Source organism: Miniopterus schreibersii (genome assembly GCF_964146895.1).
Source record: "Miniopterus schreibersii genome assembly, chromosome: 4".
In the NCBI taxonomy this organism is placed as follows: Eukaryota; Metazoa; Chordata; class Mammalia; order Chiroptera; family Miniopteridae; genus Miniopterus; species Miniopterus schreibersii.
The window spans coordinates 32,576,745-32,594,232 of record NC_138105.1 but is presented as its reverse complement, the minus strand read 5'-3'; the positions used below and the strand labels follow the sequence as shown (position 1 = coordinate 32,594,232).

The following is a 17,488-nucleotide window of genomic DNA, read 5'->3' as shown; positions in this document are numbered from 1 at the left end:
GAAAAGTCTCCTCCTGCTTTATGAGTATAATATATGCAGAAGCCATCAAAGAAAAGGGAACTTGTAACTGCAATAATAAGCTAAAGTATGTAAAATACAGCAGGTCCTCGAATAACATTGTTTTGTTCAATGGCATTTCATTATGAAGTCGAGGAGATGCCCTAGAACCTTAACTCTTGTTTATTATATCAATTAGCCTATGGTAAAATTGGTTTCATTTTATCAACGATGTTAAGTGAGGACTTACTGTACTGCATCCTATCATACTCAGTCTTGGAATGTTTTGTAGAAAATGATGGACTTCAGCCAAATCTTAGCTGAAGATTGGTTGTAAAGACTGAAGAGTATTAGTAAATGCTTTGTGTGTTTTTATGTAAAATATTTTCTAAACAAATTTGTTAAAGTACATGTCCTCTGTATTAAACATATATATATTGAATCATTTGAGCCTAAAGTTCAGAAATAAACACACTTGTGAATACAGAAACCCTAAATATTCATGCAGTAAAAATTATGCAGTATGTTAAGAAAAATGAGTAATTTTGTGTTTTGGACTTGAAATAAATCGTGTTCTACAGACAATTCCTCATTTTCAGTTGAGTGTTTCTCATTCTCAGGCAGTATGTTGTTGGGCAGATGTTGAGTAAGGGGACGGGAGCTGTGGTGGTATTGCTGCTGTTTCCCCCTTAGCCACTATTTCCCTAACTTGCCTGATTATTAGAATGACTTGGGGTGCTAAAAATATAAAACCTTGGTCCTCAATCCAAACCCACTGGGCTGGAATCAAAGGAGAATGGGTCTGGACTCCATTTAAAAGTGCCTTGAATAATTCTTATGATTGGGCATGTTTGAGAAACACCACACTGATCTTTTCAAATTATATTGTCCATCTTTGTCATCCACTTGAAAGAGCAATGGAAATAGAACTTTCTCTTGGATAATTTGGGTTTGATTCCCTGTATTTCATTTTGTATCACTCCCTAAACTTCCTGAGTTAAAAATCAGTTTCACATAAAAATCTATGTGATTGAAAATAAATTTTTATTCATATTTTTATGTTTTGAAGGTATCTCCAATTTGGCATATGTTTCCCAAATAATATCTATACTGTGTGTTCTAGTCAGTTTCTCTCTACAAGGCAAAGAACCCATTTAAATACAGATTTTTAAAACCTTGACTGGGGCTAAGTCTGCTTATGTTTCCTGACAGTAATTCTATATGTTTTTAAATTGCTTTGAGCATAGTGGAAATAAGTCAGATTATTACAGTGATGGGTCTTTTTTCTCTTTCAGTTAAAAGCAAATGCTCATAGGTGGCTTTTGTGTAGGTATGTTTCATTAAGGTCAGCTATCAATTTGGTATGTGATATTGGTCACAGATTATGACATATTTGTTGTGGCAAGAGAGTTCAAATAAACTTGACTGTTTTTAGAGAAGACTCATCATCCCCAGGCAATGTCAGAGAAGCCTGTGTGTCCTCACCACATTCCTGTGAGTCACATTGAGACACTGCGCTAGATTTCAGCTTTGCGTTTGTTCTATCACTAGTGACAGCATGTTCGGCTCACTGTGATGACTCCATTCAAGAGAGCACTTGAAGTGCTGTGAACACTCAAGAGAGTGTTTAATCTCAAGAGATTTTTCTATCTTGCTGTATCTGCATAGGATCCAATTATACCAAATCATGAAGTTTGATGTAAGAAGACTGGTGAACATTTGCATATTTCTTTTGAAAGCATGATTCTAATGGCTACATAGTATTGTTCCTAAATACAATTTTTGGTGAAAATGCAGGAAATTCCATATAGGGTATGGTGCCAATTTGGTTTAAAGAAAATTGAGGCAAAGCAAAGTTTGGAAGATAAATCAGCAGAATTCAAAAACTAAAATAACTGCTTTTGCCTAGTTATAAAGATAACATGCAAGTGTACAGAAAAGCATTAATAAGAATTAACCAAAAATCAAGAGTTAAGCAAAGTTAACCTTTTCCTGCATCTCTCTCCATCCCCCTTTGTATGTATACAGGATCATATTTATTCACCAAGGCTTCAGACTTGAGCTACCCATCCAGTCACGCTGGACATCTCTACCTGGAACCTCAAAATGAATGCATAGTTTCCCCCAAATTTGCTTCTGCTCTTGATACTCTCTTAAAGAGCTACAGGTAGGTCTTTGTACCTCCCTCAACATATTCATAGCCCCGTTTGGCAACCTAAAGCATAACTTTGACCTCGTTTCCCTACTTACAGGCCTTCCTTGGCTCCCTATTTCCTGAAGAATCGACAAGGTGTAGGCTCTCTTCTCACTTCCTGCTGTATTATCTGCAGCATAAAACGACTTGTGCCTTTCAAATGTACCCCTAGCCGCTTTCCCACTCCATATTTCAGTCTGGAGTATACTCTTCCTAAGTTAACTGCCCTCTAAACTCATTTTGCTCCGTTTCAGAGACCCAGGCTCAGATTCAGTGATTCCAGGCCCCATAATATCACAGGTCCTGTTTCACTGAATTTACTATGTTGTGTTATAATCATGTCTCCCTGGTAAGCCAGGGATCAGAGCATACTCATATTTTAGGTCCAGTGTTTTTCCTAAGCTTAGTACAGTGCTAGATACTTAGTATTTGCACAAAATGTTCTTGTTAAATAAATTTGTAAAATGGGAGGGTAGGTTAATATCGATAGTTTTTAAACGGGGGCTCCAAACATTAAGGACAGGAGAGCCTAGGAGCAGCACCAGAGCAGCTCTTTGTTGTTTTTGTTGGATTTGCAAGTAAGAATTTGAAGGTTTTAAAATATATATATAATTAACATTTTATATTTAATAATTGTTCCTCTGGTAAAGAATTGATCAGCAACCTAAAATTTTAGCCCACATTTTGTGATGTGAAAGGAATCAAGTCTATTTAAAATTAAACCCTTTCAAGGAATTTGAATAGTCTTTGTGCTACAGAAAAAAGCTGGGAAACGACCAGGCTAAATGATCTCTAGTACCCTGTCAGTTTATAAATACAATTCAAGGGTAGAGCTATGCCATTTTATAAATATCTAGCAATGCTGTATGGCTGCAAAGTACAGATTTCACTACCTGACATCTGGATGAAGTGTACCCCAGACCCAAGTGCGCAGCTAATTGAAATTGTTTTGTATCAACTATAGCTTACAGGCTCTCTGAGGTAATGAAAGGAAAAATGGAGGAAAGGAGAGGACTCCCATTATTTTCTTTCCTCATAACCAAAACCACTCATCAATGCCTTTGAAATCCCACCCAGGGAGTCCTTCATTCCTTTCCACTGTGCCCTCCCAGGCTCTGTTCCCACCATTGCCATCACAGAGGCAGACACTGCAGTTCCTAGTCTATTCCAGTGATCATTTAGAAAAGACAAGTTGAAGTGAGAAGCAAATTTAAGTTTGATCTTGCCAAAGACAAACTGCAATGTAATCAAAGTATAATGAAGATAGTCCAGCTTGCTGCACTTGTCTGGGAAGAAATGCCTTACTTGTGGGGGAATACCTTTGCCCTCAGAACTGTGCTAAAAGAGAAAAGCAAGATGAGATGAATATATAGCCTATCTTATGTGAGAAATATAAGAGCAAACTTAATTCCTTCTTTGTTTCAGCTGTGTCTGTAGTGGAGTGTTTAAACCATGGAAGGGGGTGTGCAGCTTTCTGGTGACCTCAAGCAAGTTTCTGATCTTCACTGAGCCTGATTTTCCTCATTTGTAAAAAGGGACTTACGGTATCTGCGTCACAGGTGAGAAACAAGATAAAAGCTGTTAACTTCATACATATACTACACACTATTTCCTTCTCCTACTTTGCAGGTAGACATGTTAAGTATCTTTTTACATGGCACATAATTTTTTAATTTAAAGTAACAATTTAATCATAAAAACCTTTTTTTAAACTGATAGTCCTAAATCTGAAAAATGTTTACTAGCTTTCCCACAGCTGATCAGGAACAAAATACTGATTTATTTAGGAATAGCATCAATATAATATTGAAGTTCACCTATAATGTCAGGAGTCATAGATCACATTTATTAATATTCTCACATGCCCAGCTCAATTTACTTAGTGTCTGGACTCCTATGAGGTGAAGGTTATTCTGAAATCATTTGCATAACTTAATCTCTGGATGAGATGTCAAAGATGCAACGGTGTGCCTATATTAAATTGAAAACACCTCATTATTGAGCACCTTCACTGTAGAACAGTAAGCACATTGTGCATACATTAACTCTAGGAGCAAAGTTGAAAATGCTACATTGCAGCAATGAATTCCGTGCCATTTAGATTCACAGATTTATCTACATTGTTTGTTAACCTTATTTCAACTGCCGTGAAATCAGAATCATCTCATAACCCAACTTGTATTAAGCAAAACTAATTAGAATAGCTAAGTATATTGCAAATGTACTATTCAAAGATTTTCCTAATGTGACTGAATCTCTTTTTTAATCCTCAGAGTGGAACGGAGAGAGAGAAACATCAATGTGAGAGAGACATATCGATTGGTTGTCTCCTGCACGTGCCCTGACTGGGGCTGGGGATTGAGCCTGCAACTGGGTACATGCCAGGTACATGCCCTTGGCCAGAATTGAACCTGGGATCTTTCAGTCCTCTGACCGATGCTCTATCCACTGAGCCAAACCAGCTAGGGTATATGACTGAGTCTCTTAAAGCAAATTGAAACTTCAGTCATCCTAAATGAAAAAAATAACTAGACTCGCTTATCTAACATTTTTGAGAACTCAGAATTTAGTTCAAATTAGAATTTACTCATGGTTAACTATGTGTCAGCTTGGCTACTCTATGATACCCAGTTTTGTCAAACACTAGTCTAGATATTGCTGTGAAGGTATTTGTATATGTGATTAACATTTACAATCAGTAAAACAAATTACCCTTCATAATGTGGGTGGGTCTCATCCAATCAGTTGAAGACCTTAAGAGCAAAGACTGGTTCCCAGAAAGGAAGCAATTCTGCCTCAGGACTGCAACACAGAACTCTTGCCTGAGTTTTCAGCCTACTCACCTACCCTGTAGACTTTTGGACCCAAGACTGCACATCAGGTCTTACCTGGATTTCCAGCTGGCCTACCCTATAAATGTCAGATTTGTCAGCCCCCACAATTGTGTGAGCAGTTCCTTAAAATAGTTCATTATTTATCTGATCTCTTATTGGTCTTTGTCTCTGGAGAACCCTAAATAGAGTGTACTACTTTGCAATTGTTAGTACATATGAGATTTTTAAAGTTTTCATTTTTATAATGAAGTGATACATCCTTTTATTTATTCAGTAGTTAATACTTGGTCTGATATGGCCACCTGGGCTTCAGTTTCTGAACTCTGAAAGACATTTCAGCCATGAAACGTAATACTTCTACCAATAGGCCTCCCATTGTTCCAGATAAAATCTGAGATAACTTTTCATCTACTCTGTCAAATAAGATTTCATCAGAGGTCATGAGACTGCCCAAGAGGAAAGATGAAACAGTCCTGCTCTCAATGATGCCAAAGTAGTAGTTTTATTCAAAATCACTTAAATTGACCCCAAGATTGGTTTTTAAATATTTTAAAATTATAAACTTAATGGAAGTATCATAAAATTACTCTCTTTGGGGGGGAAAAAACCTTCAAGTATTGCAGCTCTAGTGTAATGTTGAATTGACCCTGCCCAACGACAACCATAGTTTTCAGCTTAGTGTTCATCTTTTTGACCTTTTTTCTAAGTACATTCATGTAGCTGTACCTGTGGAAACTTAGGTTCCAGAATCTGTAGACAAACTTCCTGGGTTTAAATCCTAGCTGTGTGACTTTGGGCAAGAGACTCACTTCTCCATGCCCCACTTTTCAAATTTTTAAGAGAGATAATAGTACCCAATCCACTGGGTGGTTTTGAGGATCAAATGGGTTCATTTCTGCAAAACACTTCAAACATATTTCCCTGCTTTTCGTAAACACTATCAAGTATTAGCCCCTGGCTGGGCATGGCTCAGCGGTTGAGCGTCGACCTAGGATCCAGGCGATCGGGGTTCGATTCCCGGTCAGGGCACATGCCCGGGTTGCAGGCTCGATCCCCAGTTGGGGGCGTGCAGGAGGCAACCGATCAGTGACACTCTCATCATTGATGTTTCTATCTTGTTCTCTCCCTCCTTTCCTCTCTCTGAAATCAATAAAGATACATTTTAAAAAATAAATGGCATCCTACTGTATGTTACTTTCCAAAATTTTTTATTTAACACACTCTTGTACTTTGGAATTATTTCCATATTACTACACATAAAATCTACTTTTTTAAAACTACTTCAAGTCTCATTTTCCATACAATGATTTCAAGCAGCTCCCTAGTACAAAGAATATCTATATTTACTCAGTTTATCCCTTTTTCTATATGACTCATCAAACTAAAGTATGGGTGGAGGGAGTGCTTGATAGACTAAAAAGCAGGGAAATATTTGCACAGATGTCTTCACTGGGTGTCAGTGGGTTATTGCCTCACTGCCTTGACAAAGGGAGACAAATGATTGGCCTGGTTGAAGGTGTGTTTACACTGCATATTTGCTTCCTTTTGAAGCTCTCTTTCCAGTGCATGTTCTCCTTTGACCCAAAAGGATTAGGACTGCTGCCCAGAGGGCAAGGTAAAAGGGCAGTATGCTTCTCTGATCCTCCCAGCATTACCCTCAGGCAGCTTCCTGTAGCATAGACATAGCTCCTGGTACAGGGCCTAGCAAGAAGCAGGCACGCAGCAAATGTTTTCTCATTAAATAACTGAATGGATTAAACCTTTACTTTGCATAGCAGGGCAGAGCATATTTTACATTTTAAAAAGGTAGGGGAAGGGTTTCTGAATTACCAACATCTATTTCTATGTCTCTCTTCCCTCCCTCTCTTAGATCCTCACCCTGTTGCTTGAGCTGTCAGGAGAAATTGAATCTTCGTGTATCCAGTTCTAGATAGTATATGCTCATAAATAATGAATGAATGAATGAATGAGTGAATGATGAATATAGCTGAATTATGTGTGTCCTAAAGCAACACTTCTTAGGTTAGCTCTAGAAACACAAGCCCCCAAAGGCACTCTGAAGGCATCCACCAAGCTGGGAAGTATTTATTTGTAACCAGATGATCTTAGAGCTGATGCAATTGTGTTCCAGAGGTTATGAGAGAAAAAGTTGATGGCAATTACATCTGAAATAGCCAATGCCTTGTTTCTGTTTATGTGGGAAAGGTTTTCACAACAATCTGCCTTCTCAAGGAGTGTACACCACAATCAGCACACTCCGCCAGGGTGCTCAGAAAATGGCAAACAGCCGTAGTTAGTTTGCTCAGTGGTGAGAGTGTGGGGCCCGCAGACTGAAGGGTCCCAGGTTTGATTCCAGCCAATGGCATGTACCTTGGTTGCAGGCTCAGTCCCTGTCCCAGTCCAGGCACATGTGGGAGGCAACCAATCAATGTGTCTCTCTCACATCGATGCTTCTCTTTCTCTCTCCCTTCTACTCTCTCTGAAAGGCAATGGAAAAAATATCCTCAAGTGAGGATTAAAAAAAAGAAAGAAAAATGATAGACATACAAGAAAGAAGAAAAGTTCCTGGCCGGTAGGCAACAGGAAATTGGTTTGATTCCCAGTCAGGGCACATGCTGGGCTTGTGGGCTTGATCCCCAGTAGAGTGTGTGCAGGAGGCAGCCGATCAATGTTTCTATCTATCCCTTCCTCTCTGAAATCAATATGAACATTTATTTTTTTTAAAAAAAAAAAAAGGAAAGAAGAAAAGAAACTGAGTCCTGGTGAGAGTTTTCTTGTGGATGCCAAGGCTAACTGAATGTTGCATTTCTTCATCCAAATGTAGTTAGTAATGGAACATTCCAGCAGGCCCAGCAAGGATGCTGAACTTTTCATTTTTACAAAGGATACTGTAAATGCATCAGTTAAGTAGGGATGGAAGTTAAAACAGTGTACTTACTATCAAATGATAGCTTTCTCTATTTCCCGACACCTTGCAGTGTTCACATTTGTTTAACTCAGTTGGCAGAAAGGAAGTCAGCAGCAGATTACGGGACCCAAGTCCATCCCATCCACCAGAGAATCCTGGAGAGGACAGGGCTGATCTGTTAGAGCACAGTGAGGCAACTTTGAGAGAGGAAAGTAACCAGAAGAGCATTCTTAAAATGAATTCTTTTTCTGCCTTCCCCTCTAAGAGCATACAGAGACTTTCACTTTCCTGGTGAGATCACAAAAACTAAGTGTATTAACTCCAAACTCTTAGGCATTGATTCTTCAGAGAAGGTTACAAACTATAACTCTACCCTGCCCCATTTCATTCTGCATGAGGCATTTAAAACAAGGGTATTTAAAATACTCCAACTGGCTTCCTTTCTGAACATGACCTTTACAGTCAGCAGGACTTCCCTTGCAGTTAAGTTCAGAAGATGCCTTACCTTCCTGAAACAAATCATATACCCTGAACTTCATGTAAACAAAGGATACATTTCTTAACCCATTTAGGACTTAGATGTATGGCCCTAGGTTATTCAAAAGTCAGACTCTTTATATATCTCATCATTACAAAACAGGGCCTAAGTTTATGGGGCTCTAAAAATGAATTTCTTACCTGGGCATTCATGGGGTTGTTGAAGCAGCCAAGAAATAAGGCACTGGAAAGAGTGAAGCAGACAGCCTCTCTGGAAGCTCTCAGTCCATTTGTAACGTCCCTCACAAGGACGGACGTGAAAACTTTCTTGGACACAGTCCCTTTGCAACCATATGGAGCAGGTACATATTTGAACACCATATATATATATAAACTTTTTCCCTTTCCTTGTAACCGGACTTGGTCTCTATTTTAAGCTTGCATTTCCCTTTGCAATGGGTGTTAAAATGGCCCTAAATTCTTTGTAGCTGTTTACATTAAGAGGTGAAATCTATTTCCTACCTCTTGAATCTGGACTGGCCCTGTGACTTGCTTTGAACAACAGAATATACTATGAGTGCCATATGACTTTGAGCCCAGCCTCCAAAGGTCTCACGGCTTTTGTTCTTAATCCTCTTGGAAAGCTTCCACCATTGTGTGAGGAAGTCTGTGATGAAAGGCTTATGGAAAGAGAGGCCCAGCCATCCCATCTGAGGCACTAAAGCATGTAAGCGAGGCCATCTTGGATGGTCCACTCCAGGCAATCCCCAGATAACTGCAAGTGCATGAGCAACCCCAGGCCAGAGCCCTGAAGAGCTATTCCAGCCCATTGTGAACCCATAGAAATGGTAAGCAAATGAAAGATAGTCATGGTGTATGTTAGTTTAACTAGGGATGTAAGGAAACCCCATTAGGGTACTATATGGGCAACAGAATTTCATAAGGAGACCAGAATCGGGGTTTTAGTTCCAACTCAGCACTGAAAAGCAATGATCCTTTTCAAAGATCTTACCCCTCTAAGGCCCAGTTTACTTATTTTCATTGATCTATAAAATGAAGACTACACCCCTGCTCTGCATACCTCCCAGGGATATACTGAGGCTCAAGTGACATAAAGCGTGTGGCAGTCCCTGGGGTACACAGAAGTGTTATCACCCACGTAACCATTGGTCATCTCACCAGAGATATGGAACTGATTGCCTAGTCTGGTCCTTGATACCTGTTAAGTAGGGTTTTCTGGTCATAAAAGTTCAGAGATACTCCCAGGGTCATCGGTAAGGGTTTGTCTAGTTTTAGTTGATAGCTTTTTAACCCATCACATTTCTTGTCAACAACCAGTCTCCAATGACTGCCTCAGTCCGTCTCTCATACAGACTAGTGTGAGGACCTTATCAAAAATGGACAAGGAATCTGGGAAAAATCTCATTCTATCTCCTGAACCTGAAAGGAAATACACTATTGCTTATTCACTTACGAGATTGCCTTTGGCTGGTGAAACAGCAAGGGCTAGTCACAACAGGGGTCCTTTTTGAAAAAAGACAAAACAAGCAAAAACAGCAATAAGCCCTCCCCATTAGCTGTTGGTTTCACTTAGAAGCAATTGCCAAGACTCAGGCAGCATGTCATTTGGGGGCCCTTCTGACAAGATTCACACACGATCCGCAGAAGGAAGAGAAATCTCCTCATCTCTGCATGTTAATTAAGGAGGACAGATGGCCCTGTGATTATTCAACCATATGTAGGTCAAGACTAAATGAATTAATAAGCAACTTAATTCTCAGCTGCCTCCAAGAGCTTATGGGGCATCTATGAACAAACAATTGCCATAGTAGCCTGGGAAACCAAGAGATGGGAGCCGGGAGAGAGATTAAATTTCCCTCACTGCACACTAAGTTCCACAGCCTGGGAAGGAACATCTCAGTCTCTGTCACACACTGTCTTCTGTATTGTATTTGGGATGCTAAAACAAGTCAAAAGTTATCTTGGTTTCCCGCATATAAGCTATATAACTGCAACCCATAGGGTCTCTCTCTCGTTAAGCTTTCCTTAATTGATCATGTTAGGGCTGAAATGCAAAGGGAGCAGAGTCTCCGGCTACAAGGAGAAATGTAACAAGACAGGTAACATGCTGGGTACCAAAGGAGGGGTTGGAGAACAAGTTCCGAAAGGCCTCTGAGGAGTCAAGGCTGCCGGGGCAGAGCTTGATCTCGACCTGAAGAGGCAAATAGCAACAACTGAGTGGGGGGGAGGACCAGGGAAACCACGACAAAGGGCAGCAAGCTGTGCAAGGCTTGCAGGGGATGGGAATCCAGCCAGTATGACCAGGTGACGGCAGGGAGTTCGGAGAGCAGCTGGTACAGGTGGTTAGCAGCAAGACAGCCCTGGGTGGCTGCAATGCTGGATTCTTACAGGAGAAACCAGTCTTTCCTCTTCACAGCGTCCCTGCCAGAGTCCACAGAATAGAAACTGAAACCCCTCCTGGGGTTTGCTCTGTGCTAGGAAGGTAGTTTCCTCCCTCCTTTCTGCTCTCTCCACTCTTCCCATGCGAGTAACTGGTGAGACACCAGAAAGAATTGAGCTGCCCTCCCCAGCTCCTCTCTCTCATCTTACCAGGCCAAACTCTGTAGACCTGACCGGTTTTCCCTCTTCTCTTCCTCTTCTAAATGGTGAGCCGTTTGTCTCTGAGGAGAGGCCTGCATTTGTCCAGCTGTCTCTGGATGGGCAAGTTTAATTTCCTGAGCCAAGGGTGAGTGTTAAACCTGGTATTCAGATCCAGCACTACTGGTATGAATACATATTTTGCCCCCTTCTGTCTGACTCCTGGGTATATGTGAGCTGGTCTGGAGCACCAAAGGGAAAGAAAGGAGCACAATTTCTCACCTGCTGCTTAAAATCCAAACACTGAGCTGCTGTGATTTGTCTTTACAGCAAAACAAAGAGATGTTAAGATGAATCAATTTGTTAGCCTTGTGAAGCTTAGGAACTTTTTTTTAAGTCTTAAAAAATATAGCACAAAATTTGAAAGGCAAAAAGTCTTCCTCCCACCTACCCCCCAGTTACCCAGTACTCCCCATGGGCAGCATTATCACTTTATTATTTATCCTTCTAGGGTTATTTTATTCATATACAAGCAGATATGTGTATTTTTTTAACCAAAAGGTAGAATTCTAGACACAATGCTGTGTGCCTTGCTCTTTTCATTTAACTTAGCTTGGAGAGTATTCCTTAAAGAATATCCCATTGCCCAGCCGGGCATGGCTCAGCGGTTGAGCATTGACCTAGGATCCAGGAGATCGAGGTTCGATTCCCCGTCAGGGCACATGCCCAGGTTGTGGGCTCCATCCCCAGTTGGGGGCCTGCAGGAGGCAGCCGATCAATGACTCTCATCATTGATGTTTCTATCTCCCTCTCCTTTCCTCTCTCTGAAGTCAATAAAGATACTTTTTAAAAATCCCATTATTCTGTATCAATGGTTAAGTTTCACACTTTCTAGAATCCCATTTTATGGCCATACTCAACCAACCAGTCTCTTAGGGATGATCAAGTTGTTCCTCATCTTAGGCTATTAAAAATGCTCTAATGACTATGCTAGTATGTACATCTTCGCACATGTGTACAAAGACTATAATGGTAGGGTAAATTCCTGGAAGTGGAATTACTAAGTCAAATGGTAAAGGCACTTAAAATTTTGAAAGCTAGTTCTAAAATTTCAAGCATAGAACTTCTGTACCAATTTATACTCCCAAGAACATTTTTCAAAATACTGTTCTCTTGTGACTTTCTCCAATCCCTTCCTAAATTCAAGAACTCTAGTAGTAAATCTGAATTTTAAAAAAGTAGCTGATGAAGTAATAAAAAGGCAAGGTGACACCAGGTACTGTTTTAAGTGCATTTGCCCTGTTTACCAGGCATGACTTTCACAATTCCACAGCCTTCCCCAGCTTCTGCTCCAGGCATGGCTGCTACCAATCATCTGCTGCCTCAGTAGGTCCACACTGTAAGCAGAAGTATTATATGAGGTAAAGAAGTCTTGAATTCTTTTAGAGATTTAAAAGAATTATAAAGGAAACAAACACAGGTGTCGGCTGACCTAGTTAACTCTCTGGTATCACTTTGGAGCTACTTAAAATAGAAGTCACCTGGAACACAAGGCAATTCATAAAATCCATGCTATTTATGGTGCATATAAAATCATTACACCCACATAAATGCAATATTTTGAGTAACTGAAATCTGAGAGCTGTTTTAAATTGCATGGTTGACTAGGATCAATGTAAGTTAAAGCAAATTCATACTTCTCATTTTCCCTTACATACAGCCTCGCCATCCTTCCTAGTGTTCTCCCAAGTAAGGTCCCTTCCCATACCATTTCGCCACGTAACAGAGCTTCTTCCTTTGGTTCATGCCTCATGTTCTAAAATTATCCCTTCCACAAATAAAGTTCATTCTTCTCCATACCTAATTTTTCATGAATTAATTTTCACCTGAGGGGCTAATTTTTTCCCCCTCCTAGAAGTACTTAAGATTTTCCTTTCTAAAATTCCTCACCTGAGGATATGTTTTTATTGATTTGAGAGAGGGAGAGAGGAAAAAAACATTGATGTGAGAAACACTGATAGGTTGCCTCCTGTATGTGCACTGATGGGGGATCGAACCAGCAACCTAGGTATGTGTCCTGACTGGGAATAGAACCCAAGACCCTTTGGTTTATGGGACAGTGATCCAACCAACCAAGCTACCTGGCCAGAGATGTACTTAAGATTTTTAATAGCAAATACAGATTAGTGCCAGATAGTAAGTACTTTACATGTATTTTCATTTAACTATTGGAGTAGACCATGGATTAACCTAGTTTGCCCAGGTAGGGCAAGTTTGCTCAGAACCAGAATTTGGATGCAGAGCTACTTCAAAGTCTGCACTTTCCTCCCATCGGTTTTCATATATTTTTGATTGAAAATCCACTAAAATGATTTTCATAAACTTATGTATCCCTCATGTTTTAAGGTGACATTTAAAATTTTCCATTTTAATAGTTGCAAAGGTAATTTCCAGCATACTATAAACACTGACACCTATAAATAAAATTACAAATATTAACACATCACTTTTTAAGTGAGTCCAGTAAAACCCAAATATAACATTTAAATACATGTTTTAAAATGTATGAGTAAGATCTTCTTTAACATTTAGAAAACTTACACCTTTCCCTTTTCTCCTTGAACTCATATTTCCATTCCATTTTCTCCAGGTTTTTAATCCTAATACATTTTAATGTTTGAAAGTATTATTGATCATCAGTTATGTATCTGTAACAAAAATAAGTGTATATTTAAAATTTTTATTTTCCTCTGACTGTAAGTGGTTCTAATTAATAAAATTTTTCCTTTGGATTATAATTATTAATAAATAATTGATCAAGACAATATATATACACATTTTGATAATTATTAAATGCAGGTAGTAAATTTATTAGTTAAGGTAATACTAGCTACTGTGACAGATAAACATCAAATTCTAATGGTTTAATACAAGACTGTTATTGATAGAGTCTCAAAAGGGACATGGTGATGATTCAGGGGTACAGGTTTGTCCCATCATGGGGCTCTGCTGTCTCCACCATGTGGCTTCACAGAGCCAGAAATGGAGAGAAAGAGCAAGGGATGGCACGTGGGCAGGTCTGGAAGTGGTGCCCCTTCATCCTCTGCCTAATACCCAGCACCAGCTCTCCGGGCACACCCAAAGCAGCAGGAGGATGGGCATGCAGCCCAGCTGTGTGCACCAGGGGAAGGAGACGGACTGGATGAACAGCTTGAGAATCTCTGCCACAAGTTTATTGGAGATGCATGATTGAGAAGAATCATCCAACTTTTAAAAGAAATCTAATAAAAGAACATTTTAGTCTGCTGAAAACATCTGTCTGGCAGCTATTTAAAATATAAGCTCTCAGAAATAGGAAACAGAAAAATGTAAGCATTTTATCAGATGATATTAAGACTGTTATTTTAATATAATTTTGTATGATTTAAGAAAAACATGTTCTAACTTTCTCATTGAATCACACACTGAACACCAACCAAAAATACCCAGTGCCTTGCCCTTAACAGAAATATTTATAAAGAGGAGAAATTCAGCAAGTCCTATAAGGTTATGGGAGCTCAATCATTAAAGGTTTCACCTTTGTATGACTTTCATTTCTAGAGTAATATTCAGGATGGGTAAGGACAGTGCCTTTTTTTTAAGAAGTGGGAAAAAATACTTTTAGGAACTCAAGCATATTATAAGATAAATCAGTTTTAGGAAAAAATACTTATGGAAGTTGATAATCTGGAAATTAATCGCTTGAAAATGACCTGTGCCTACGTAAACTCCTGTGAAAGTTTATGTACTTCTGGCAAACCTGCGATTTGAGGACCACTGCATTGGAGTTTCCAAAAGTGTGTTTTTGACAAACTCGTGAGATATTTTGTTGCCTCCCTTTATCCTTAGACTGTAAATTCTGCTTTATGCAAAAGAAAGTCTGTGGCACTGAGGTCACTGGAGTGCCACTGAGTCTGCAAGAGGCCATCGGTCATGGAAAGGAAGATTCCCATATCCTGTTTAGGGACTGGATATTTATGATGTGTCAAAAGTAACAGATTGTCGTGATGCTGGGAAAACATGATGAGCAAAATTTTTAACTGAATAAACAAAAGGCAAGAACTACAAGTGAGACGTTAGGGTGGTTCAGATTCATGACCTGGTGCCTGCTTACTGAGTGCTTGCTGCACATGGACGTCGTGCTGAGTGCTTTACACATAACCTTTAGAACACTATGAGGAAAGTGCGTTTTGTAGATGAAGGACTAACATGAGGGGAGCCAGGATTCAAATCATGTTTCCAGCAAGTTAAGTTCTGAATCATAAATCCTAGTAGGCATCTGATAAAAGCTAAGGATTATCTACCCCAAAGAACAGGTAAATATACAAAATTCTACATACTAAATTTTGGGGTGTCACACAGCCTCCTTTCTGAAAAGCCCTTAAAAGTCAGCCTTACCTTAGATTACACTCAAGGGCATTCAATGGAAACCAGAAAAGTTTAACATTAAACATCACAGTACCGTGATTATGTTCATGCTGTAATGAAGATCTAATGTATCTTAAAGAACCCTGAGAAAGGTATTCAATTTTGTAGACCTGGAATATTAAAAACAAAATCAAAACAAACAGCACATTCTGCCTTTTTCTTTTTTGAAATATGTATAATATATTGGTAGAAACTATTCTATAACCAAATATGTCTTAACTGGCCTAGTTAAAAACAGACTCATTGTAAAGTGTATGAAGCCAGAGGTTCTTCCTGTTAATTAACCGTGTGGCATATTTCTTTCACGCTTTTTTAAAAGACTAGAATATCATTATTTCTGAAGAATATTATAGTATCTTTAGTTGACAATAACCCTAAAATATTACATAATTTCTAGGCATATTATGAATAAAATGTTCAGTTTAGTTTTTATTTTACCTTAACATTTGTAAGAGTAACATCTGGTATTAAGTTTCTCATTTTCAGGCAGGGCCCATTCACTAACTTGCTGTGTGATTTAGCTACATAGCTTAAGGTAGCCAGACATTTAAACAGATGCAGCTTCCAATTTCTGTGTGTTTACACCCAGAGAGTTCATCACTAATAATGCTAATGAAGCATTTCAATTATGTGAAAGGACAAAAAAATCAAAAGTATTTTAATCTTTAACCATGCACATATCTTAACATTTGGCATTGCCCGAACAAGGTAATCAGGACTTGTTAGGAATGCAGGAATAATTGATATAATTATGTGTCACCACAAGATGGAGTTAGAGTTCTTCAAAAAACACACACACACACACACACACACACGCACGCACGCGCGCGCGCGCACAACAAAAAGACTACAGATCTGACTTATTCCATCCTGCCATCTAGTGGCATTACTCTATCGCAGCGATTTCAACCTTTTTCATCTCATGGCAGACATAAATTAATAAAATTCTGCAGCATACCAAAAAATATATATTTTCTGCTGCTCTGACAAAAAAAAAAAAAAAAAGGTATAATTGTGATTCATTCACACCAGACAGCTACTGTTGTGTTGGCTGTTGTCACTTTTTTGACAATCTAAGGGAAAAGAGGTCACCAGTGCCCCTGATTAAACAGTCAGGTATTGCGTGTTTTAAAAATTCTTTCCTCTCTCTAAATCAATTTTAAAAAAATTTTTTTACGTATGCCCTGGCTGGGTAGCTCAGTTGGTTAAGAGCATTGTTCTGATACATCAAGGTTTCAGGTTCAATCCAGTCAGGGCACATACAAGAACCAACTTTTTTACCAATGAATGCGTAAAAAGTGGAACAAATTGATGTTTCTCTAAAAATCCATACCACAAAAATTAAAAATTCTTGTGGCACACCAGCTGAAAAATCACTGCTGTATGCAATCAGGCTTCCTTATGCAAGAAGAAAACAAAAATAAGCAGTTCACAAGAGCTAAGACATTAGTTGAAATGCAAGATTAAGTGCAGAAAGGAAAGTGGTAATATCATTTAGTATAATAGCAAGAAGCATGAGAGAATGTCAGAGTGGAGTACCAAACTGGCAAAAAAATAAAATTAAAAAAGTAAAAATCTCTTTTCCCAGCTACCAGTTAAATGCTCGGTCCTTCGGAAGAAGCTAAGGCCACGTTGGGGTGAGGCCCTGAGTTCATCAGGCGACTAGCACCGTGCCCCCTGCTGGCCCTGCACTCGCCCACACACCTCCTCAGCCCTCCCCCTGCATGCCTGGAGGATAAGAACCACGCCCTCATTAAAGCAGCCCGTGTAAATGTGGAACCTTTCTGGCCAGGCCTGTTTGCAAGGCTCTGGCCAATGTCAACATGGGGAGCCTCATCTGCACGTGGGGGCTGGCGGACCTGCCCCAGCTGAGGAGAAGAGTGGAAGCAAAGAAAGAATGGAGTCTAATGATGAAATGGGCTTTGGTCTTTTTGACAAAACCTCTTTTGTGTCACATTCAATAAAAAGCTGAACTCTGCAAGAAAAAAAAAATCCATTTTAAAACATAGCTTT

At 39.4% G+C, this 17,488-nt stretch overlaps 1 long non-coding RNA gene across 1 annotated transcript; it reads left to right on the top strand.

The window, feature by feature from the left end:
- Positions 1-894: 894 nt before the first annotated feature.
- Positions 895-17,454, top strand: LOC308555676. The gene is made up of 3 exons (XR_013998578.1): positions 895-2,164; positions 3,617-3,750; positions 17,064-17,454. It is a non-coding gene; the product is annotated as an uncharacterized lncRNA (long non-coding RNA).
- The last annotated feature ends 34 nt before the right edge of the window (positions 17,455-17,488 follow it).